This window comes from Caretta caretta, chromosome 4 (assembly GCF_965140235.1).
Source record: "Caretta caretta isolate rCarCar2 chromosome 4, rCarCar1.hap1, whole genome shotgun sequence".
NCBI classification, from domain to species: domain Eukaryota; kingdom Metazoa; phylum Chordata; order Testudines; family Cheloniidae; genus Caretta; species Caretta caretta.
Window position 1 is genome coordinate 121,190,353 of NC_134209.1, and position 27,019 is coordinate 121,217,371.

Genomic DNA, 27,019 nt, shown 5'->3' on the forward strand with positions numbered 1-27,019 from the left:
ACTTAGTAATTAACCTATTCAATAGGTTTAAATAGTCTAGATTTAGTTGTACAGGTATTTTACTAATTCTTCTGGACCAAATACTACAGTCTGTAGAAGGGCTGGTCAACATTTTTTTTCCAGCAGGTTTTTCATTTAAAAAAAAAGGGAGGGGGCATTGAAAACTAAACTTACCCAGAAGGGGTTTGTTTGTTTTTTTGACTTTTCATTTCTCAACAATTTTTGAAATGAACTTACACATTTTTTTAATTGGGAAAATTACCACTTTCTCTCAAGTGTTTTTACACCCCCCCCCCCATTTTTTCTCCCTCCACTGGTAAAGCAGAGCAAAGGAACAAATTAACAGGGAGAAAAACCCACTTTTCCCCTTAGATATTTGAAAACACTTTCTCACACTCCTTAAGTTTATTCTACTGGAAACCCTCCTATACTCTCTCACCAGCCTAGGAAAAAGCCCATCTCTCAGAAGGCCCTTCCATCAGACCGTACCTTTATTCTTTAAAGATAAAACTTAAACCATCAAAACAAAGCAATTCCTTTGCCCACCAAGGGCTATAGCCCCTAGGGTTTTTTCTCTTGCCTCCCTCAGTACTGAAAGGACAACACACCCTTTCCTAAATCTTCCTGCCTCAGAGCCTTCTACAGGAGCCCCTCTCCCTCCAAGAGCTCCTCCAAACTGAGCTATCTCAGCCCTTTTATAGGGATCATCTGGCCCCTCCCAGCTGGGTCTGATAGTCAGACAGGGCTGGCTGGCCCCAGGCACACTGGCCCTTAAAGGGATAGACCACCCTGTTACACCTTTTGTTTATTGATTTTTTTTAAAAAATATCCTTTCCAGTGGATAGGATAAGTAAGGAGGGATAAGTAAAATAGTGAAAGGAGAAAAAGATGTGAAAGTCTGAAATGAAATATTTTGAAATTAAATGAAAAAAAATCAATTCATTTCCAAAAGTTTTGTTCTGAATATTTTCATTGAAATAGTTAAAAAAAAAAATCTAAAGCTTTTGCAGAAAATAAACCCCAACAATTCCAATGAGGTTCAGTCTTTAGTTAGTGCATACAGATCTGAAAATCTACCTTCTCCCCCCTTCCAAAAGAATCCTAAGTACTGTAAATGTATCTCTTGAATAAGAGCCCCTAATGGCAGTTGGTAGGGTAACAAAAGTCTACAAATATTTGAAAAGTAGAGATACCTGGGGTGGAATGAAACACACTATTAAGGGTGTAACACATGGATACAACCAGGAGTAATGAGATTAAATTAAAGGAGTACTTGTGGCACTTTAGAGACTAACAAATTTGTTAGTCTCTAAAGTGCCACAAGTACTCCTTTTCTTTTTACGGATACAGACTAACACGGCTGCTACTCTGAAACCTGAGATTAAATTAAGAAATGCAGAATGTCAGAGGCAAAAGTTTCCTGACTGTCAAGGTATTAGATAATGGAACAGGCTCTCAAGGGAAGCCCCATTGCTTGGGAAGTTATTTCAGATAAAAACACAGACAAGGTACCAAAGAGAGCAATTCCCCATTTACAAGGAGATGACATAAGATATCTTTCCCAATTCTATCTTCAATGATTCTGTGATCCAAAGTGACTCACGGAGAGGGATGACTGCTGTCCTCACAGCCCTTTTACTGTCTGAAGAGTTTGTATGATTAATTCTGGAGAGGGTTTGAAAATTCCTTGAACAGAGACCTCATCACCGTAAATCCCTGGGACTTTGCTGGACAAGGGTCAGATTTGATTTTTGGTCATTTTTCAGGAACTCTGGGCTCTCTAGGATTGTTTTCACCAAATCCACTTGCACCGCTAACAGTTCTCTGTTCTGTGCCACAATCAGCATGTTGTCTAAACAGACTGTTATCCTGAGCCCTGTCTCACAGAAGGCTGCTACCATGGAGCTGACAAGAGGCCAAATGGTAGGTTGGAGGACTGCCAAAGTTCTCCTTCCCAGCAAAACTTGGAGGAACCTTTGACATTCTTTCACCAGCAGGATAGTGAGACATCCTTCAGGTCTAATCTCACTATCCAATCATCCCGCATTGAGGTGTCTCTTAGGAGATGGATCCCTTCATCTTGCAATGTGTGTATTCATATAGTACCCAAGCATTCAGTTCTCTCAGATTTATCACAGATTTATGCTCCTTCCTCTGTTCTTTTGGATATCAGGAACAAATTGCTTGCAAACGTTGCTTGGCCTGGGGAAATTTTTACCATTGCCTTCTTTGTCACAAGAGACATCACTTTCTCTTGCATAAGACTTTTGTCTGTGTTTGAGAATATCATTGGATTTAACATAAAGGGAAGAGCTGGGGATGAAAGGTGTTGTCTTTAAAATCTATGTGGAAACTCCAGATCATTTGAATTCTCCTGAGATCCTGGTTTTCTGGGCTCAGTTGTCCATGCAGAATCTGAATTTTCCTCCTGTCTTTTGAGACCCAGACGCATTTCATAGCTACAGATAAATTTTGTGTACCCACCAGAAGGCTTAGACTGACATTGGTTCTTGACATACCAGGAGGAACGTCTGGCTTTTATATAGGAATGAAGGACTGTAGGATTGTCTAAACTGATTCTTCTATTCTTATCCCAGAGACTGAAAGAACCATCCCATCCTCTCCTGGCTTGAGTGAAAGCCTTAGAATTAGATTGTTTGTTTGATGCAAAGGCATTCATCTGTTTGCAGGATGTTTGAGAAACTTGCCTGAGGCTCAGATGCTTTACTCACTGAGAGGTATCTTAGCAGGACCATTTGTTGGCATTTATTTGCTAAATCTGTGTGAACTGATGGCTCATTTGCACAACTTGCCTCACTTACATGGGCTCTGAGACATCCTTTGCCATTTTGAATATAGGGACCATGATAGAACTTGAGCATCAGTAGCGTGTAGGACTTCAGGATGGAATACAACACCATTCTCAATTCTGCCTTATTCAAGAAGTCTGAATTTGCTACCATATCCTCATTCATCACTTACACCTCCTGCCAGAGGTGGATAAGAGCATCTCATACCATCACATCTTGGCAGGGGCCAATCTGGATATCTGAGGAGGCAGCGATATTGGGGCTGAACACTTTTCTCCTTATCATCAGTTAGACTCTGTTGGTTCCTGGAATGCAAATGGGGAATGATTTTTCCATCTCTCTCTTTCCCCGCCCCTCCAATTCCCCTTAGCAAGACACAGCTGTCAGCTTTTTTTCATCTTGTTCATTGTAAAAGGGGGGGTGGGACTTGAATCTTCCACTGCCCACGGTTCAACTCTAATGTACCCTTTGCACCCCTAGTGACTCAGTTAGGGATTCCATTGACAGCAACAAATAAAAATTAAAAAATTATATGTGATTAAGCACCTAATTTGCATGTACAATAACCATAATTGCACACCTAAATCTATTTGTATTCACTGGTGACCAGTGATATGTCTGAAATTACCTAGCTAACTTTTTCAAAATCAGATCCCTGATGACTGAAGCCAGGTTAATCATTTATGATTTGCACATGAATTTGATAAGACACGAGGTTTTTTGTATATTAGTAAAGGTTCTTTTTGCTTTTGCTACTTTCAATTCCTGGTGACATTCTTGCTCATCCTGATATTCTTTATGACCCCTTTGGTGAGAAATAAATAAGATGCTCTTCGCTGTGATTTATGGAATTCCTGGTTTTCTGTTTTGTATCTGTCTGGTTTATAAGGACATCTGGGTTTTCAGATTTTTGCACAGATCCGAGGAAAATCTGATGATGTTGGAACTGCTCCATGACTCACTTCTCTGATCCATTGTTTGAACTTTCATTTTTATCAGACAGTTTCCATTCAATAAATCTACTGCATCAGCCATCTTCAACTCTGATTTTCTTGGACACGACCTTCATTCTTCGGTATTTTGCAACAAAAGGCTCAGAATAAGCTGGTTAAATGTGAGAAGTTTACCTAACAGAACTGATTATCTCAGAGGTCTGCTGGTTTGACAACAGCAGCAATGCAGACAGTGAACTTTCAATACCTAGTTTCCACATGTATGAAGATTCTGATCTCCACAGAGGCAGCATGATTGTTAACGTGGAGGCAATTTGAATTACTTTTGTATAGTTTTTAATTCTGTTGAACGGATCCACCTTTCTTTGGTGACATATATGTAATTTTAAAATAATAATTTTATAATCATAAGTGGATGCTATTTAAAGTTTTCATACCTATATCATCTATCACTTCCTCTGGCTATTCCTGCTATTAGTTATTGCCCTTTCCAAACTAGAGTGACTACAGCTAGCTTGCAGTGATTAGAAATACTTTTATTCCTACTGAAAAAAAATGTACTAGCACCAGCCCTGGAATTACTGACCATTGCCTGAAATACAATTCAATTGACTTTCTGCTACACAGACTCAATCTGAAAAACAGTTTGTATAAAGTGATTCAACTGAAGGATAAGTTTAATTGAAGATGGCCCAAGGAGATGTAAATCGCACCTCCCTATGCCAGTGTGGTCTCTTGCACCACAAGAGGAATCACCCCAAGGGCAGGGAGACAGGGTTGTTGCTGTTGTCATCCCTCTGGATGTTGTGCTGTGTGTGAGTGTTGAGGAGGAGGGACTGCTTTATTTTATGGCTATATGAGTCCTGTTGGCAAAAGCTGCAGAAAGGATGTACTGAATCAGCATCTTCTTTGGTCACTTCCTGTTGCTTCCCCAGCTAATGCTACCCACAATTTGAGGAATATTTGTCCACCATGGATGGCCCTTCTCCTGGGGCTGCTTTCCACTGCCCTTCCAACTGCTTGCCACTGCCATACCTCATCTCCTTGCTGGGCTCGCCACCTCAAAGCCTTGTGTGAGGGCATGTGACCCTCAGTGTGCAAATTATTCCTGCCATAAGAATTTCCAGCATCATGATTTTAAGATAGTTTAAACCCTTCACATTCAATTAATGAATCTGTCACACACGTTGACTGGCCTTTTAATTTAACATATTTATCTGATGAAAATTTTACCTCACTTGAGTTCCACATACCACAATTTGTCTCTGTGAAAGTTATGAAGTTCCAACTGTAATTAAAATCTCATAGGTCACAAATGGTAGTTAAAATATCAAATCACAAATTCTGGCCTTACTCTAAGGCAATTTTCTACCACTAACAAAAGCGGTTTTTCATTTGTGAAACACTAGACCTATGAAATCTTGCTTTCTGGTCAGAGTATAGTATTGGAAAATTGACATCCAGTCTTGCCTTTTACTTTTAAAGTAAAAGCTTATTATGCTATATAAAAATTCAATGAAAAATACAAACCTCTCTTTGGAAATTATCAGAATCTCTGTTTACAAAAAAAAAATAAATAAAAATCTATGGCCAATAAAATCAAAGCCCTCTGTCTGCTGAGATTCTGCTTGGACAGAAATGTGCTCCCTTTCTTTTTGTTTTTTTTTTTTTGTGGTAAATAACACGTACAGCCTGCAATCTGACCAAAGAGAGCTGGTATTCCTGCTCTTTCAAGTGAATTTAAAAAAAACCCCAACACTCTGTACATCCAAGTCACTTGATATGCACCTCATTTATATATTTAATAATTTATAGTGCATCCATTGCTGTGACATCTGACCACATTACATACAAAAACAATCATGAATAAATAAACAAAGTGGAGAGAAAAAAAGGGAGAAAGAGATGCCTTAGATAAAAGACTCACTTGGCCAAAGAGATGAGCCTCGCATGATGCACTAAAGCTGAGCAAAATCACTCTCTGCCAGACTACTTGAGGGAAGCTGGTTTTATAGACAGGATTCCTACCCTGAGAGTGACCTTCCTTTAAATTGCTGAGAGTACATTTAAGGGCTATCAGCAGAAGCACCTCTGTTGCTCTCGTAGGGAGAGAGGCGATCCATAAGGCTGCAAGGTCGCAAACTATGTAAGGCTTTATATAGTAAAACCAACATTTTGAATTGCATCACCACATACTATGGGAAACAGAGCTCTAAAGAGGGATGTCAAGGAGAACTTTGGGATCTGGACAAAGAAGTGTGTTCCCAAATGGGGAGGTGCCAGAGAGAACTGGGGGCAGAAGGAGGGCAGAGAATTGAGGATGGAGTCCAGCAAAAAGGAGGACAGAATAGGGGGCAAAAATTTAGGAACAGGGAGCCTCGAAGAGGAATAGAATCGGGGAAAATAATGAGGGCAGCGAGAAGTTGTGGAGAGAAATATATGTGGAGTCAGGTTCTAGTGATTTTTATTATTATTATTTTCTATGACAATGAAGCAAAAAGCCTTGGTTAGGACCAAGTGCTGTACAAACAAAAAGGTAAATAAGGAACCTGCTCTGGATAGCTTGCTGTGTAAGCAGATAGATAGCACATGTGAGTGTGTGTGAGAGAAGATAGGAGAGCAGCCAGAGACAGTGGGATTAAAATGTATGAGAGTGTGTGTCTGGGGTGGGGGAAGGCAGTCCAGAGACAGTGTATGGATGTGTTTGTGACTGTATCACTGTACTCTCCAAGCATGGAGGTGCCAGTCTCTCCTTGCCTCAGGGTAATGAAAAGGAATACGAGATAGCAATGGTGAGGCATCACGAGGGAACAGCGCTCACATAATCCCTGGTAATGTGGGAAGGGTAAATGACTGAAGGTCCCTGAGAGAGAAAGAAGGATGTCTGTTTGCCCACTGGGCCCTTATTTTGGAATCTGCAACTGGTCTTCTCATGCAAACAGGTAAATTGATAGAGTGACCAGAGCTGAAGAGAGTATTCCAGAGAAGGGCATATCATTTCTTTATACAATTAAATGATAATGCTTTCAAGTATTATTTTCTATATCATTCTTTACTCCTCCTAACATTTGGTTTGCTTGTCTGAACACCACTGAACATTGAGGAGACATCGCCATTGGGCTGTCTACAATGATTCTCTGATCTTTTTCTAAAGGGGTTATACTAGCAATATGTTCATAAGTAGTTCAAATTATTCCTCCCAGTGCCCATTATCTTACCTTTGTCAACACTGAATATCATCTGTCATGTTGCCAATTTGCCTAGCTTTGTTAGCTCTCCCTGAAGTTCCTCACAGTCCGCCTGAGCACTGCAAAGCAGCCAAAGCTCAAGTTTGAACCCCAAGTGACTATGTAATGCTTTGTTTGGGTGTAACCAATTTTGCTGTGGTATATACTGCATAGACAGAAACACGTATATTTAACCTTGTAGTATTGTGCTGTAGTGGCAACTGAATATTTCTACAATCTACGTAGTAAGATTCCAGGAGTGTAGTTCAATGTGTCACTCTGAAGCCTAGGACATCAGTGTGAAGTGATGAAAACAACTACAAGCGTGGTTGAGATGGTTTTATTCAGAGTATCACCAGTTTCAGTCATCACTGAGAATCACTGGGAATCACTGTCCCCAGTTTTTAAGTTCTCAGCCATTTTGACTTTATGAATTATACCCATGCAACAGCTCGAGCGTTCAGCTACAGTAAGGCAAAAAGAGTCCTAGACTGTTGGATATCAGAGATAATTCAACCCATCACCACCCTTACACTAAAGCTAATTTGCATGCAACACTTTCATTGGTTGTATGAAGGAGACTGCACAGATAGTGGATAACTTGCCCCCAACTGCCCTGCCACACCCATGTAACAGCATGGTTATTTAGTTATTAGTATCAGGTAAGCAAATACACCTATTTTATATGCTCAATACCAGACCATGCCCTATGGCACAGCAAAGGAATCATTCCCACAAGAAAATAGCCAAACCATTGTATCTAGCATAACGAGGGTGAAATGCTGGCCCCACTGAAATGAATGGGAGTTTTGTCCATAATACTGAATATCTCCTTTTCCAAATTATCCACTAGTTATTTTATAACCGGCATTCAGAAAACTGTTGTGATGGTGTTCATGTCTGCTAAGTTACATGTACTTCTTGGGAGTCTCTAATGCTTGCCCTTCCTGATTTTCAAGCTAAAATAATTAAGCATGTCTAAACTAAAGATCTGAATCTGCTCTCATTGAAGTCCATGAAAATTTTGTCTGAGAGAGCAAAATTGATCTCTGTATTTAGATACACAGAAGTAAAGAATTTGGGGTATGAATCTGCCATATCTTATTCTTGTGTGACATCAGTGAGACTACGCACATGAGTAAGAACAACTCATGAGAGTAAGAGTCTTCAGGATAAGACCCTTAGTACAGAAAAAGAGATTAAAGAAGCTGTAAAATATGATGGTATAATAATGGCAATGGGAGATTGCAACTAACTCAGCATTAACATGCAGAATTTGAATGATCCAGGGACCAGTTTGAAGAAGCAATTTTTTAACACTATGGTTGAATGCTTTTTAGAGAGCTTAAATGTTGCATACACCTTGTGCATAGGCCTCTTTACACAGGAATAAATTTCAATTTCAGTGGGTGCAAGATTGGGCCCTAAAATGGGAAAGTTGCTAATGTGGAGCCAAGTGAAATTGCTTAATTATACTGGTGAGTCTTGTCTCCGTTCCAAGACAACAGATTGAGGATAGACCAGGGAAGCACATGTATAAAATGATATGGTTGAATCAGCATGGCTGGTGTATATTGAAATCGGGCATCTTTAACCTGCCAGAGTTCTTTGAGAAAGTTAATAAAGGAGCAGATAAAGGTCACACAGTTATCATATTTTACCTGAATTTTCAACAGCTTTTCATAAGGTACCATCACTAAAAGACTACTAAGTAAAAGAAATAACCATGGAGTAAAGGCCAAAAGGGGATAAAAAGTGACTGGAAGCAAAGTTTGAATGAATGGCTGTTCCTTAGAGTGGATAGAAGTTAATATTGATGTATTCCCTAATAGGACAGTACTGGACTATGTTACTGAAAATTGTTAGCAATGATCTGGGGGACAAAGCAGACTGACGGTGACAATTTCTGATGGCACCAAGGACCAAGTTCTGTGTTGATTTAACTCCATGAACCTTACAGTAACCCGTCTATCTATTGAAAATAAGTGGTTTGTAAGAAAATCCAGAAGGATATAAATGCAGCATAATGGAGGTAAGAATTTAGAAATAGGATAAATATTAGGCAAGACACACTGGCAAAATGGTGTAAGCCTTCTCATATACATTCATGTGCTTTCAACTTAGAGGATCTTCTAATATGAGGGAGATCAAAGTCAATGTGGCTAGAAGAGTGTACATTATGTTCAGCAGATTATTAACTAAAAATAATAAGAATAAGAATAAATAGTGAAAATCCCTGCTTAGTTAAAAAGCAAGTAAGCTTAGGCTAGAAAGTGATAGAAAGTCATATCAACAGTGTAATGACATTTTATCAATAATGACTCACCATCACTTGGAACACTCTCAGAAAATACAACAGTATTCTATACTAATGGCCTAAAGCACTGTAGTATTACTATTTTACAGATAGTGACTTTTTTTTACAATTCTAAATACTTCATCTAAAAATGTTAAGCTCCAGAAAGGGATAACAATAATTGTTTTTAGTATAACAGTCTCTAAATATGACATAAGATGGCCAACAAGAATGATTTAGTTTGAAACAGGGAAGAGTTAGAGGGGGCTTCACTGAAATATGAAACATTTTGAAAATTGATTAGTCCTTCCTTTTCTCTATGTCTATTATATGATTGTGAAATTGAATGGGAAGATCCTATGGAATCTGATGCTGGACACAATGCTGTTACCATGACAATGAAGGATGTAGATAATCAGAGAGAATGGAAAGTTGGTTAAAGCAGGCTGCGGCAAATAGGGTGACCAGACAGCAAATGTAAAATGTGAAAAATTGGGACAGGGGTAGGGGGTAATAGGAGCCTATATAAGAAAAAGACCCCAAAATCGGCACTGTCCCTATAAAATTGGGACATCTGGTCACCTTAGCAGCAAACATGGCTGAGAGCAGAAGTAAAGCCTCAGGCTTCTCTGGTGAATGGACTAAATGAATTGTTTTTGCCATGTAAGGGGACAGTTGTACCCGCAATATACAGAACAACAGATGAATATGCATGTTTATTTGCATAGGCTATGAAGGGGTGGCTTATTCATATTTCTAGCTCAAGGTTGGAGGTAAGATAAGCCAAAAGTTAAGACTTTTACTAAAGGCACAGTTAATTGTTATAAAGTCACATTACAAAATACACAAATAAAAATTACTGCTGAAGGTTTACATAATAGCTAAACTGTACGAGAGAGAATTATATTGTAGGAAATGATTTAATTATTTTAAAGAAATCCGGCTCCGTCTAGTCAATCTGGAATGGTGTAATGACAGCCTTCAGAGGGATAGAGCTTTAGAACCTTTGGCTGGACAGATGGAGCAATATGATGTACCTGATCTAGCAGAATTTTTTTTTTAATTCAGATTTTGCATGATTCATGAGTCACACAGAGTGGCCCAGAACCAATGTACAATAGAAGCACAAGATTTTATTTCTCTCTTTTTCAAAGTTGTGAGTGAATCCTTAGGAAAGGTACTAGTGTGAGAGTTTTGGGGAGTTAAGTCCTCTACTAATCAGTGTCCTGACCCAGATCCAGTGAACTTAATGGAAAAATTATCATTGACTCGAATGGACACTGGATCAGAATGAATATTGCACAGGAAGTAGCGAAAGACATGTTTACATGAAAATAGGAAAACCACTTAGGTCCAAAATCTCCCTTCAATTACACTTATTCACCATTACATTCCAGCCATACCTCCTGATGTTTTGATCTTACAGTGTCTCATAAGATGAATAGTGTTGGAGCTGATCAATATGGGAGAAATTCAAGAAAAAGTTACCTACCATAGGAAGTGATGTTAAGGAATTCAGTAGATGGTACACTCCCGTATACAATACTTCTCTACAATCTGTCCTTAGTGACTCAGGGCTCCAGCATGTAGTAATGCGAACTTTCATACTGGAGGGTCTCTCATCAACTGACTAATAACGCTATTTTTCAGAAAAGTAAAACTATGTCTTTGTAATAAACACTCTATAGCACTTTTCTCCAAAGATAGGCTTTTAGCCCCCACATTCTGACTAATTCTAATATGAATAATGAATAATTAATCTGGGACCAACCAAATATTCCTGTCTAGCTTCTTCATTATTATTTTTTTTTAATTGCTATTATGTTTTTACATAAAATAGAAGTAAGGCTAAATCAAGTATCAACAGTGAACAGACAACTTGCTCTGAAATATGTTTACCTCTCCATTATATTTCTAATGGACCATTCCCTGTTGTATGTAGTGGCTAACTAAGGCAAACAATATACTTTCAATTGGATGTAGTATTTGTCTTCACTTCCGACCCTTCATAGATCTGCAGTGTGCTGTTAAACACTGTTGCACTTTTCCCTGGAAGGGGCTGCATGTCAGTGTTGAGTGAAATGATACTAATAACAGAGTTTCAGCCTGAGAGGTTCTGGAGCAACTGTTGAGCACTAGTGTCAAGCTCTTTGAGATCTACTGATGAAAAGAATGTAAGAACTAGATATTATTATTATTATTATTATTATTTTATTATAGGTGTGAACCTGAAAACATTGACATATTTGGTTAACCTCTAGCAGGTGAATTGTCCCATTGAAATCATTGGGACTACTCATCTGCTTAAAGTTAAGCACATATGTAAGTGTTTGCAGGATCAAAGCCATAGGTTGCATTTCATTTGGTATTTTTAATGTGCTTTGGGGTCCTTCATAATGAAAGTTTTCACACAAATGCATTGTAAGACAACATAAAAATTGTGAAAATATTTTGGCACTAAATATATTAATTGATATTATCAGGTGTTGTTTTAATGACCACAACTCCAGATCTCCAGGAGGCCACTAATGTAATTGCCTAGTCAGTTTATAACTTGTTTTTGGATAGATGTGTACGATAGACTTAGGCCTGTGATCACATCCAAGCGTATTGGGTAACCTCTCAGGTGGAACAGATGTTGTGGACTCATGGGCAGTGAGGTGTTTAGCGTCAAAAGTGTTATCTGATTTCTAAAATTATCTCTACATTCTACAGTAGTTCAGCAAATCTCTTTTCACCATAAATAGCTCCCCTGTGCCAGTTAAAAAGGCCATGGCATTCATTTCATTTCATGGAGCATGAGCAGCTTGTTACTTGGATGGCATAGAAGTTATCCCCATGTATCAATTTCTTTTTTCCAATTATAAAATAGTTTGATATTTCTGAGAAATGATCTTTTTTATGCTTTTTTCAAATGACTTTGGAAATGGACTGGATAAACTTTTTCCTGGAAAAAGATTTAGAAATATTTACCATTAATCTCATAACTACTGCAATTCATTCTCATCATTAAAATATTCTTGCTTAATTTATTATATTTCTGCATGAACATGCTGCTCTGAGCGCCTGGTCTTGTAGATCTAGCACTCATTTTGCTGGATTCTGCAAGCATTTGTACTGATTGTCCACTGCCTCAGCCCTTGAGCATTCGCGTAGGTTCTGCTCCTAATCACATCGAAGTCATGCATTCCCATTGGCTTCTATAGGCTTGGATCAGGCCCTTACCATGTGTACAGAGTGAGCACGAAGTGGGCAAAATGCTACTGAATCAGAGTGGTAATGTTTTTACATGCACTTTGTTAAAGTTAAAATGACCACACAAGGTGTGATGCAATGGAGAATCAGGCCCATTTAATTTAATAGGAGGATTGCTTCGGTAGGATGGGGCCCTAAATGTCTTTTCTTTATGACTGACAGCATATCCTTCAGTCACAGGCAATCACAGCGTACACAAAGTGGTAAAATGTTTGATTTTATGCAATTTCACGTCTTTCCATTTTTTAACTGCCAACAATTTGTGTCTTTATCCCCGTTTTGAACAGAAATTTAACAGGCATCTCCGAGTCTGACACTTACAAATGAAAAAACTAGACAAATGGTTACAGAGCTGAGGAAACTGAACCCAGACATCTCACAGCAGAGACCTGCTTTCAGATCTATGAAAGAAGTAGCAGTCATGACAGATTAAAGCAGTCATGCCAACGTGTAAAAAAAATACACAGGCACAACAATAGCTACTTGACAAAGTACATTCCTCTGGTGACCTTCTGCTTTTGTTGTTGCTGCTGCTAATAGTGAAAAACAAAAGACTTAGCAAACTTTTTATAGAACCGTGAACATAAATCTAACATCTAAGAGCTCTTAGCTTGAAAAATTGCTGGATAAGGTATTGAAACAAGCCTTTCTAAATCTAGTCAGCTGCTATTTACTAGTAGCCATATTTGCAGAAAACAGTTATGCTGCTAAGAGGAAAAAAAGGGTTTTAAGGGGGTTACTGACCTGTAGCTGGCGGGGGCCAGCAAACCTCACATAGTAACAGTATGTCATGCCTTATTTATATAACAGACCTGCTCCCTCACCCACCATTTTATACTTGATGTCCCTTGTCCCAGAGAATATCAGTAAAATAGATATTGTCACAAACATATTACCTACCAGGTTAGCATAACTGCTGCTATGCTGCTCACTGTGGCCACTTAGAATTTCACAGTGTCTGCAATAATTGAATTTATATCCTCCTACTCTGAAAGCACATGCCATATTAGAGCTAATGAAAAATTATTCCATTTATTATTATTTGTATTACAATGCTTAAGGACCCAGCCAAGTTTCTGCTAAGCTGTGGACAATAATATTAAATAATAATAATAATTAATAATTTTAACAAACACTTATACTGATGAAAAGCTCTATATATCCTGAAGTGCTTTACAAAGGAGGTCAGTATCTTAATCCCATTTTACAGATGGGGAAACTGAGGCACAGATAGGGGAAAGTGACTTGCCCAAGGTCACCCAGCCAGCCAAAGTCAGAGCTAGGATCCAGGTCTCCTGAGTCCTAGTCCAGTGCTCTGTCCACCAGGCCATGCTGCCTTTCCTCACATAGTGCACAAAAATGTTGAGAAGCAAAAAAAGGTTGAGAAGCAGCCCCATAGAATCATAGGACTGGGAGGGACCTCACGAGGTCTTCGAGTCCAGCCCCCTGCACTCATGGCAGGGCTAAGTATTACCCAGACCATACCTGACAGGTGTTTGTCTTACCTGTTCTTAAAAACCTCCAATGATGAAGATTCCACAACCTCCCTGAGCAATTTATTCCTTAACCACGCTGACAGTTAGGAAGTTTTTTCTAATGTCCCGACCTAAACCGCCCTTGCTGCAATTTAAGCCCATTGGTTCTTGTCCTATCCTCAGAGGTTTAAGAAGAACAATTTTTCTCCCTCCTCCTTGTAACAACCTTTTATGTACTTTATGTACCATACCACAGAACTTACACTCTAAATAAATCTATGCTAGCAAGCTCAATAAAATCTTACAATCTAAATAAAATCTACATTAACTGTTATCAATAAAGGACCCATGACACATCGTTGAACAGTTCTGATTCTAAGCAGAGTACTTCCTGGTAGATTCTGAGATAAATACCGTGAGTTTTGTTAACTTACTGGCTAATTAAAAGGTTCTGATTCCCTCTCGTTTTTCCTAGCCCTCCACCCCTTTGGAGAGGTGCCCAGCTGCTGAAAGAAAGAGTTCTGCTTGTTTAGTTTCTTATAATCTGTATAATAAAACTCGAAGACCATTCCTGGCCTTGCCCAGGTCCAAGAACTCACCTGAAACTACCTGTAGCTTTGTGTAACCTAGGCCTGTTTGGAGAGTCACTGAGGTCCAGACAGTTGCACAAAGGAGAGTTGGAAGACAGGGTGATCCAGTAAACCAGGACACAGATGGTCCTGGGCCTGTTCAAGTCACTGAAGTGGAGCGCCTAAGAGGTGGAGCCAGCCATGCTGGTGGTCTGGAGCAGTGGAGCCTACCAGGTAAAAGGCTAGCTCTGTGTCAGCAGACTGGAGAAGAGTAGCATTTCACAGATGAGAGGAGGCCACGGATTCTAACCCTGTCAATGTTGACTAGCTGCCAGCTGTTGCAGGACTGTGGTGGAGCTATCTGTATGCATAGGTTTAGGGTGCACTCAGCCACTCTCCTACATTCTCTTCTATAGGAAGACAGGAGAGGTGAAGCACACTAAGCCAAAAGGAGCAGCAGTCAGGGAGGGTGGGAGGACTTCTGCTTGGGGTGGGAGGACTTCGGTTTGCTGTACAACAGTGTGATTGGAGGTGAAGAGAGCATGTGGAAAGGTGTGTCAATGAGTCTCTTTCCCAATGTGAGTAGCAAACAGGGATGGGGGAGGTTAAACTGACTTTTAAATGTAATCATGTTCCTTGTACATAAAGTTTTATTGCAAGGGTTGTGTTTATGGGCTTAGTGAGAAAGGTTGGTTAAAGGGGAGGTTAATAAAGGGACAGCATGTGGTTTTTGGTCTAGGTGGAGAGAAGTTATAAGATGCAATGGGCAAAAAGTTTGAATGTAGGCCAAATGTGGAGGGAAGAAACCTTACAGGGATACAGGTCCATATTTCAGCATCATATTCCTTTTTTAATATGGGGAAGTTGTTTGTGGTTGGGATAATTTATGGTAGCCCTGATCTTTCTTCTCTTTGGGTCAAAATGTCCCATGGAGCATGCAAGATGCATGCAAGGAAGCAGAGTGTATAATCATATTGCTCAGGGCTATACCGAAAGCTTGCTGCATCATCAGGGCTAGTAAATTCCTTTCCACGCATTGCAGTTTTAGGCCTGAATATCCCATTGGATGCAACTCCCCATTCGAGTCAGTGTGACATCAATGTACACCAAGATTTGAAGGTGTCACAGTTTGCCGTAGTCTAGAAAAGGGAAAGTAGGTTATGATACTATGGAAGGCCAATGTAATAGCTCAGGTGTGCTTAAAGTTCTGTACTCAGCCTCAGATATTCCAAGAGAGGAATCTCTTCCCCAGCCAGGAGACAAAAGACTCCGACACTCCAAAGTGCCTGTGACACGGGACTTGACTATGATCTCACTTACACTGGTGTAACTCAGCAGTACTATCATTACAATCAATGGAATTCAGCTGGTGTAAAACCACTGGGATATCAGACTCAGGATCAATGTGACTTGGCTGTTGCACCAAAACCAGGACTCAGTCTGAACAGAGGAGATCAAGCATCTAGGAGTTTAAGAGCCAGCATCATTAAGAGGCCTGACATGTGTACTTCTGTGAGTACTGAGGATCAGATCTAAATAAAGTGATTCCTGACAATTTATTAACTCATTCAGGATTCTTATTCAGGGGTTAAGACCCCTGCCCTGGCCTTATTAGGAATCTTACAGTATCCAAAACCTAGTTTACTGGAACTAGCAATAGGGAGGGAATGAGTGGTGTCCATTCACACACCGCCCTAATCAGGCTGACCAGCCTGGACTTGACTAATTACAACAGTCTCTGCACATCTTCAAAATGCACATTGGTCTCTGCCAGAAAAACTTCATCTACTTGTATCTGTGCCACTTTTCCCCCTCTGTTGACTTAACATTTCCTGAAATACCGTCCTTTCTGACCTGGTACTCCAGGAAAAGCCTATTTAGCACGGCAAATTATCATTTCCAGTGCTGCATCAGCATTTCTGGCAAATATCACTTTTCGGCAGAGATCCATTATTTTTATGGGAATTTAGAAGTGCAGCTTTATTACAAAACATAATGACAGGATGCCCTCAAGTGGCAAAATACAAACTCCACCCAGCAAAATTTAAGTGGTTTATTACATAACCATTTTCTACTAGAAGAGACATTTCCCAGATGAACTAGTCCAGATATGGAAGAGGTAATATAATGTAAGGTTTGCAGGACAGCAGTTCTAAGAATGAGGCATCCCCAACCATCGGATGCTGCCCAGCCCTTTGCCTAGAGGAATAGCTTGGTCTCACTGTTACACTATCCATGTGCAGTGGACATAACCTCTTTTTTTCACAAGACTGATAAAAACATCACATACCTGCCAACTCTCTCTGACAAAATACCAGTAGATTGCAAATTTGTAATTAATTGTCATATATTTGCATAAATCCAGGCATTAGCCATCAACAGCTTGTACGTTCCCATTTCAAAGTTATTCTGTAACAAACTCCTGTGAGGAAAAATAAAAGCATGCATTCATGGAGGGCCTAGAATATTTCATAGGTGCCTTAGATGGTATATAAAGCCAACAAGTAAATAAATAATAATTTAAAAGAATCCATACCAATAATAATTAGCACAAAAACTACTTTCTGAAATCTACCTACACTGTCCTGCAACAGAAAAAACAGTTATTTGCTCTAGTTCCCTATAAAAAGGTCCCCAAACCTTTAGTTAATACAGAAAAACAGAAAGTTTGACAATCCTAGTTTCCTCTTCCCACTTCCCCAAAAGGAATTATTGTGAGTAATAAGATTACCAATTTGGATATACAGTTGTCTGCTTATTGGCCAGATGGAAATTACATCTACTGAAGCAATGCTAAAGCATATGAGGTTGGAATATTCACTGGTACCTCAAATACTATAGTGAAGAGCATCATATAAGAACCTACATAGAATAGAGTACAATAGACTAGATTGGAATATTGGGATTTTGGGGGGTTACTATCCTTTTTAAAACACTACTCTCTAATCACATGGATATACTTAACCTGAAACAAGTGACTATAGATTGGCAAATAAGTGACAGGTGGCAAGACTAATACTAGGCTGTTCCTCCTTAAAGTCAGTGTTTTATATTATGTCTGAGGTCTGACTGCACCAGGTCAGCAGGAAGTCAGTAACATTCTTAAAAGTTTTTGTTCCTATTAAACTCATAAATATTTCCATATATATATTGTAAGCATGTAATTCTACATAGATTAATGTGGCTAGTTTGACATCAGCCGTGCTGCTTGAGGAGAAAAAGCTCATCCTGCACTAAAATACAGTATTTTTTGCTCTTCTTCTGGGACACTGAAGGCTACAATATTTCCCAAAATATTCATGCATCCAACTAAGTGGGTATTCACCCATGAAAGCTTATGCTCCAACACATCTGTTAGTCTATAAAGTGCCACAGGACTCTTTGCCGCTTTTACAGATCCACACTAACACGGCTACCCCTCTGATATTTCCCAAAGTACCACACTCAAAATTTTGCAGGAGAGTGAGGAGGTAACAAGGGGTGTAAGTCTTATTTGCATCTGTGAGAGTATATGGAAGCTGTGCAAATGCATTCATGGTAGAGCTGGAAATGATGCTGGAATAACCCCTGTACTGCACAACATTTATTTCCCTGACTCCCTTGTTCAGGCAACTATGTGCCCACATGATGTAGGCCTTGCCCTCTTACTCTCCCTTTCTGACTGCCTGGGTCAGCCTTTATATAAAAGAGCTCAAGTTCCACCCACAAAGCCGTTGCTATGTCTTTATTTTCAAGGCAGACACTTTTATATCAGAGTACTTTCATCACAGTGGCACCCATACCAAAGCCTCAATACTGTAGTTAAGGGTCTGTTCTTTGGCATTTCTGTTCTAAAGCACTATTGTATGAGGTTGCTCAGCAGCTAAAATTCCCTCCATGCTGAGACTTGGCATAGAAGTGCTCAGCTCAAAAGCAATTTAATTTTTTTAAATTTTGTTTTTAACTCCCCATTGCTCCTTTAGAAGGTAGGAAGGTGCAAAACAATAACCCTTGTCTGACTGACTGATTACAGATTCTGTTATATGAAGAGGAGCGAGTGATTTTCTTTATAATGAAATGTTACATGCTGTTCATCAGTAATGCAGATTAGGTATGTTTTCTTGCATGATTTGAAATCCTGAATTATTCAATGAGAAAGAAATAAAACACCTTATTTTGACTCTTTTGAATGCATACACCATATACTGTGGCAGGGGACAGACTTCTATAATTAATAAGTCTTAGACACTATGGTGATGGATGCTTTGGAACTAGTCAGACACACAGAAAGGGATAGGTAAGTATCAAAATTTTAGGGACCAGGTGTTTCAGGAGATAAAATGATCACTGCTTGGATTAGAAAGGAACCCTCCTCTTCTCCCACCCCCATGATCTAACATAACACATCTGGCAAGGTTCGTTCAGAGGGCTTTTTGCCTTACTCTGAAGCCTTTGGTATGGGCCACTCACAAAAACAGGGTGCCAGACTAGGTAGATCATTGCTCTGTTCTTATGAGTTTAAGAATGGAAAGGGTGCCTGGCAGGCCTAAATAGATTAGAGTCACTACTTTAAATTATATCACTCCTAATTTAGAGAAGGCAAGAAAAACTCTTCAACATATTACACAGGCACATTTATTCACCATACATATGTATTAGCAGCAAGAACAACACCCACTGACATTACTAGAAATTTTAAAAAAATAATTGAATTATGCAGTGGATAGTTTAGCTCCTATAATCAAGGCCTGGAATTTTTTGCCTTTTGAGTTGCTGGAAGATTACATTATAGAAGGATTCAAGACAAAGGCATGGTCTCTGACTGCCAATGGTAAGTCTGTGTTTATATAGGATTAGATGATTTAACTTTAGTGAATAGTCCGATGCTGTGGATAGTGTGGAGTTGTAGAGTCTCAGCAAGAACTGGGAATGCATTGCCTCTGATACCTCCCACGAGCACAGGAAGATCTCTCCTGCTTATAAGGGGAACGGCATGGGAAACCATTTCTGCCAAACTGTTTGGAATGGGAAATGACCCCAACTCTTCCTTGCCTCTTTTGGCCACTGCAATTTGGCCTGAAATATGGGGTTGAAAAGGAGCTTTCTGAGGAAATATTGGTCAAGACTTTCAGGTGTTTTTTTCCTTGCTCTGGAGCATCGAGTGACAAATACATATGCCATGCATGCTGCACTGCGCTAAACATAAATGTTAAATCGTCAATAATGTTTGAGCTGGGGGATCCTTTCAGATCAGCTTGGCCTAACCAGCATAGTTAATTGGCTGTGGGTTATTATTTATGCGAATTAGAGAAGTATAGGTGGGCCTTAGTCCTTGTCATCTTCTTCTTCTTTTCAATAATTGATTATTATCAATATAAAGCTGAGGGTACAGGGTCTAGTAGACTGAGCTACAAACGGGTGCAGAAAACCCTAATCAGGGCTCTAAAGTAGACTCCTTACATTTCCCCATCTGTAAAAGGTGGATAATACTAATCTTACCTATCTTCCATGATGGGTTGTGATTTTTGGTGGTTTTTTTACCCTACTTTAAAGATATGAAGTGCTCAGTATAATTTATTGTCAAAGGTATTTGTACGTGATATTTTTCTCCTCTTTAATATTCTGCCTTTTCCTTCGTCTTATAGTTCGAAGGAGTCTATTGCCGTTGTAAAAAACATTGCTTTTAGGGTGGCCTGGGGGGGGGGGGGGCAGAGCACATCCTCTGTAGATGTCTTTCGTGAAGGACACAGTCTTTTGGCACTAGGGGACCCTTTCAGAGGGTACAGCATGGGATCCTCCAGTACCAGCCTCTTACCACCAGAGACATGGTTCTGCCTCTTTAGAATATCTAGCACTAGTGGAAGTACTAATGCCCCCACAGAATGCTAGTGGTATTCTGGCTTTCTCATGTGCAATTCTGCACAGGCTAGGAAGGGCTCCCGGCAGCTGCTACTGGCCATTCCTTGAGCAACCCAGAATCTGGTCCTATATATATTTGCATGATCACAGTCAATTCCATGGTTACCCATTTTACTGCAGGATCAAGCAGAGAACTAGGTTTGGGGAGAGGAGGGAAACTCCAGTTCAAAATTAACCGTCTGCAAAAACAACAACGGAAACCTTGCTGAATACTTTGTGCACAAATATTGTCGTCCTCCCAGATTATTCTAATGTGATAATTCCCTCCCACTTTTTAACAAAATATTGAAAATATATAAAGTAATTAGACTACATTATAGACTAATTACCCCAAGTGGTAATTTTCCAGTCACAGCTACTGTATTTTCCATAGCTATACCATCACAAAAAGCCTCTTAAATCAGTAAGCTTCTGTTGGAAACATTGACACAATCTTAACCTTATCTATTTAATTAAAGATCTTTCTCTTTGTGTGTGTTTGTGTGTATAAGGGAAACATGAAGTACTTATTTTACAGAGAATTATTTCTGAATTATGGAGCTCAAAAGTTCTTCCTCACACAGCGGTTTTTTATGAGGTCCTTAATTATGTGGCTAATTCAGATGATGGATGTATACTGATTAAAACCATATGGCTTGGTCTCTTGATCTTCAAAAATTTAAATTGTCCCACTGACTCTCTCTTTTTCAACTGTGAAATCAGTGTAATCACTTCTTCTTTCAAAAGAATGCTCCATACTTTGCTTTAATGGTTGGACACTATTTCCTGCCTTGCAAGTCTTAGAGTGTGATGAGAGACATTATCAGATTTTAAAAGGGCCAAAGGGCACTTTGATTTAAATATCCAAGGTCCCAAGAGAAGAAGTGATCAATAAATGCATCCCTGTACAGCAGCACAGGACTAGCTTAGTGCATACAGCTGAAAAACAATAATGAAAATTTGAAAAAGATAAATTATATTGGATCAGTCACTTGGCTAGAAATATCAAAATTCAGCTGCTGTAACGTAGAAAGCAGAGGGGGAAAATAATCGTGTGGGTGATGTGGTTAGGTTGGTCTTTTAAAACGTTGACATTGGTGTTGTGTCAATAAAATCTCACTCTTACCTTATAAAAATGCCATAGATGGAATTCACAGGGCTAGGTTCTGACCTCGGAATAAATCTGGAGTGTCTCCACTGATGTCAGTTTACACCCATATGAGATTTTTCTCTTTCTACTAAAGCAGAGGTTGCTTACAGTTGATCTGATAGGGATACTTTGCATTTTAGAGACAGAAACAGAAGGTTATACATATGCCTGTATATCTAGTATCTGACACTATGCAAGCTAATATTCTAATTTTTGGACCAACTTTTTATTACTTACTCACCCTTTACTCATGAGATACATATCATTTAGTATATAATGAGAGCAGAATCAGGACCTTTATAATCAGGCCCTTTATTTACAACCTAACCAACCACTCTGGTCTTGGTTACCACCCATAATTTCAAAAAAAGTGTACTTCACAAATTCTCCTAATTTCCTCTCTGGTCTGTCTCAGCCTTGGCAGTATATATCTGAAGTCAGATATATAAAATCAGATATTTTCTACTTTTGACAGTAAAGCACCCAACAAGTATAACTGGCAAACCTCAAAAGATTCAAAAGTGTCATTAAGATAAGTACTAAAAATACAGGTATTTTCTGAAAATTTCACACCTATTTGGCCTGCAAAATTGGGCTAGGAATAGAATATCTTCTTGCGAGATTTCTATTACTTTCTGCTCTTAATCAGGCCAGAACCATCATGAATACAACCAGTCTGAGCATTACAGTATCTGTAGTCTGATTCTACTGACACATATACCTGTGTAAATCATTGAAGCCAATGCAATGCATTCCTTGAAGTTAAGGGAGTTACACCATTATAAAGCCAGTGTACAGTAAGTAAGAGAACTTCAACCCAGTTTTAGTTTATATGTTCAATTTCCATTTTGTTTGAAGGTTATGTTCTGTTTTGATTTTATCAGAGCCAAATCATCATCCATCCCTAGTGCCCATCATCTACATTAATCATGGCTTTTCACAGACTTGCTGTTTCAGTGTCATCAGGCATACTGTGGAGGAATGTATTGCTAATATAAATAGTATTATTTATCTGTATTGTAGTTATGCCTAGAGGCCCTAGCTAGGGACCAGGACCCATTGTGCTATGTGCTATACAAATATACAACAGAAAGATGGTCTCTAACCCAAAGAGCTTACCCAAAGGTGTCTATGATATCACTAGGTAGAGAATATTAGCTTTTTCTGCAGTTGGCCACAACTACATTCCTGGGTTACAAGTGAACAAAAGGACTATGAACATGTCCTACTCAGAAGGTGGTAAAGGAATGGCTGGGTATCACTTTCGAAACACAGTTTTGGAAAGTGAGCTACAGTGGATAGTGATCTGGGTAGCCGTAGACAAGAGACTCCATCTAGTTGAGAGGGCTCAAGCAGAGACTGTAACCTGCCTTGTGTTTGCCCCTTTAGTGATAGAGCTGTGACAATAATGGATGTGGACCTGAGCTCTAGGAGTGTTGGAGTCTTGGAGTTTAGTTTAGACCCATTTCTATTTTTAATACCTATACTTAGACTACTGGGCATGGGGAATCTACTTTTTACACTTTAAGTCCTATTGTATGGGGTCCAGTGGATAGGACACTGGACTATGAGCCCCCAGACATTGGTTCTAGTCCAAGTTTGGCCACTGATTTACCTTGTAACCTTAGACAAGTCATTTCACCTGCCTATGCCTTTGTTTCCCTTCCCACCCTTTGACCGTTTCGTTTAGATTATAACCTCTTCAGGGCAAGGGCAATGTTGACAATGTATATGTATAGTATCTACTACAATGTGGTCCTGATCTCAGTAGGGGCCTATAGGCACAATACTAATATAAATAATAATAATATGTTTTCTCATGGGTAAGCATAGTTCTTATTTAGTAAGTATATGAAGACTGGGCATTTGAGAGTGGTGGGAGGACAGGAGATGGCAAGCTGGAAGTTTAGCCAAAAGTGATAGTTTTAACTTTTGAGGGGTAAGGTGTGCAATCAGAGCAAAAAAAAAAAAAAAAAAAAAAAATAGAAGGAACAGAGGAATTGCAGACACAGGTCTTAAATGAATGCTGTATTATGTCACTGGCATCTACAGTAGTTAGAAAACTCAAATCATATGCAGAATCATAAGGTCATTATTTATTTCATATTAAAATTGTCTATTTCATGGTCTGTTACACTTTGGAAATAAAAGTGGCCTGATTTGGCATTAGTGGGTGCTGAGCAACTCTGAAAAATCAGGTGACTTATTCAGAGACCTAAACATTGATTTAAAAGCCTTACTTTAGCCACCTATTTTTGGATATTTGGCTTCAGGTTCCAGTGCTGACCAGCTATGCCATGAAGCACCACAAATGAAAGGTGCCTCCCTGCACCGAGCTTCCCTGTACCTGCTCATCCGAAGACGGCATCACGAGAATATGAAATGTTTAGTACTTGGCAATTCAAATCAGGGACTGGAGCTGCACTGTCACTCTCAGTGCTGTTTGCTGTCAGACAGATGGACTCACAAACTACTGAGCTGTTCAGACCCCGTGCTCTTCAAAGATCTTCTCTTTAAAGAAAACAATTGATTTTTTTTTCCATCAGACAGCACAGTGAATGATGCTTAGACATACCAATTACAGATAACCTATTCATTTCCCCATATTCTATTCTTCAGGGTGCTTTTCATAAAAGTGCAGGGCCTTGATTTTCAAATTTTTAGCTTAGAGAAATCTTTTAAATTTACATTTTATTAAAGCCCACTAACATATATAACATCAAAATTCACTACTTTTAAATACGAGACAATAAGAAAATTAAAACTATTCACAGTTTGTATATCCTGTATTGATGTCAGTGCGAGAATTTTGATCAGGCAACTTGTTTGAATAAGGTAGTATAATTCTAGCATTAGCTGGTGCAAAGAGCAATTTCACTAAATTAAAGATGTAAAATGACCTTGCTGCATGTTAAGCAGTGGGGGCTGTTGTCTGGCTTGTTGGAAAAGGTGTGTGCCCCCATAAGAGTTAGAGAGCCAGGGAGTGACTTTCTGCTTGTGCTGCAAACCAGGTCAGTATTGAGGTGCTGATCCATCCCCTTGCCAGATGATTGGAAGAGAGCTGAGACTATATAGGTCCATGCTGGTGCAGGAAAAGCCCTCTTTTACTTGGACCGGACGGAGCAGCAAGGACTCCACTTAGCAGTCTTGCTCTCTCATGGCGCCATGTGGTGTCAGACCAGTGAGAACAGGGAAATGGGCATGGGGAATGCCCCTCTCCAGTCTGGAGAGAGGAAAAAGCAGGAGTTTGGTTTGGTATCAGAAAGGGAGGATGAACTAGTTTCAGATGTAGCTCGGAACCATAGCAGACCAACCAGAACTGTGGGGTAGCTCCCTCCAGCCCGTGGCTGCAGAAAGCAGGCAGTTTGTAGAAGAAGGGGAGGAGAATCGAATCTTAAGCTCATCTCCAAGCTGTAGCAGTTGGGCAAGAACAGGTGGGGGTGTCTCCCCCCTTCCAGCTGGCCATAGCAGGCATGTGCTAGAGCAGATCAGGGAGGGATTTTCAAACCCAGCAGCCCTTAGACCTTAAAAATATTGTTAAGGATGTGAGTATAATTATATTTGTAATTCATGCATAGGTCTTTATAAAATTTCTACATGCATGAGTAATTGTAACTTTAATAATACTTGTAAAACAGACTAGACCTTGTGCTTGTGAATGTATTTGCGGTCACTATCCTTGGTTCTCCTGTGTTCCTAGAGACTCTAAATCTGAAGCAAGTAGCAGTGACTTTCATTCTGTTGAGCTTGAAACTGTAGGCACCAGAGGACTGCATGGTGGGGTAATACAATATTATTAAATTCACGTTAAATAAATAAAAGGCTACAAGTGGTATAGCCTAAACTGACATATACCATAATCCTATTCACTTATACTGTTTCCAGTAACACCTTGCATTTGCTGAAGTAAGCATTTGGCATAAGCAGATAGGAAACTTGTCTAAAACAAGAAACATTCGTTCTATAGCTTAGTATAAGCTAGGGAAGTGCCTTCACAGACCAGTACCTGGAATGCTAGTATCCAAAACACAGATAAGGAAAGAACAGAACAACAAGTAAGGAACCACAAAAAACTGATAAGTAGGATTTTAGTGACATGTAAAGAGATGTGTAACTTGTAAAATCATCATATATATAATAACAGGTTAAATGTGTAACTTTGGAAGCCCATCTTCAGCGTAAGGTGAACAGAACATTGCTGGATGAGACAGTTTCCTGGAGACTGGTATTTGCACCTTTTTCCTGTAATATATTATGATTGGCTTCGAGCAATAAACCTGATTGACATTGCTTATTTGGCCTATTGAATACATTTCATAAGGAACCAAAGTGTGCTCAAGCAATAGACGATACAATTCATCAACATAGCTAAAAGTGTTTTCTGAAAAATTCAGAAGGTGTCTTTTTACAGGAACACTGTCTATCTGAAATCTAGTCAATTTAAAATGAGTTAAAAATCTTTTCAGATACCAAACCAGTCCTTGAGATCCCCTGCTAAATTTTGTGGGTTTTGCAACTATATATTATTTTTTAATCTTTCTCTCTCCTGTGTGGAAATACCACACAAATAAAAGGGGAAATTGACTATAATGAAATGGACTGTACAGGAGGTACTGGCAAATGCACCAAAATAAACAGATTTAGAAATAGAGAAAAATGTATATTTTCTTTACTAATTTCTTTCAGACAGAGTAATCTTAGGTGTTACCAGTAACAATAGAAAATGAAACTTTTTCAGGCAGAAAAATAATTTGAAGTTGATGGTACCTCTTCAAGAGAAACCACATTTACAATCAGGTGGAATATGATATTCATCACTGTCTGCTCAAATGTTTTCATTGGCAGTTATCAGATCAGTGACACAGAAGAGCCAAAACTTTGCCTGAACTATCTGTCTGTACTATCCCTGGTATTGTTTTTAAGTCATAGTACTGCATAAGATTATTCATAAGGAAGCAGGATCAACAAGGTGAAGAGGTGTGCTCTGCAGTAGTGTAGGATCACGTTACAGAATCTTACCTGTTTATGCTCCTTGGGTTAGTATGAATATGTCAAGTATGATCAAGAGTTTTATTTCACTTTTGCTGTGACTACCACTGTAAAAATATCTCTGAAATATCCTGGGTTTCATTAAAATTTGCTTCTGATGTGCATACAATCAGTAAGTTAACCCTGTCTAGGCCTTTTGAAGATCAGTTATTTAGCCACTTTGTTCTCATTGTCCTTCAAACTTTATTATAAAGTTGCCCGTATTCTGAGAGCATTCTGAGGAACATTCTAAAGGGACAGATTCATCTGTGGGAGCCAGAGGCACGTGGACACAGCTTTGATGGAACAGCTGCTTAGCATTCTAAACTGTCACCTTCATTTTTTTCCACGTATTCTTTCAAATACAAAGAAAAGAAAA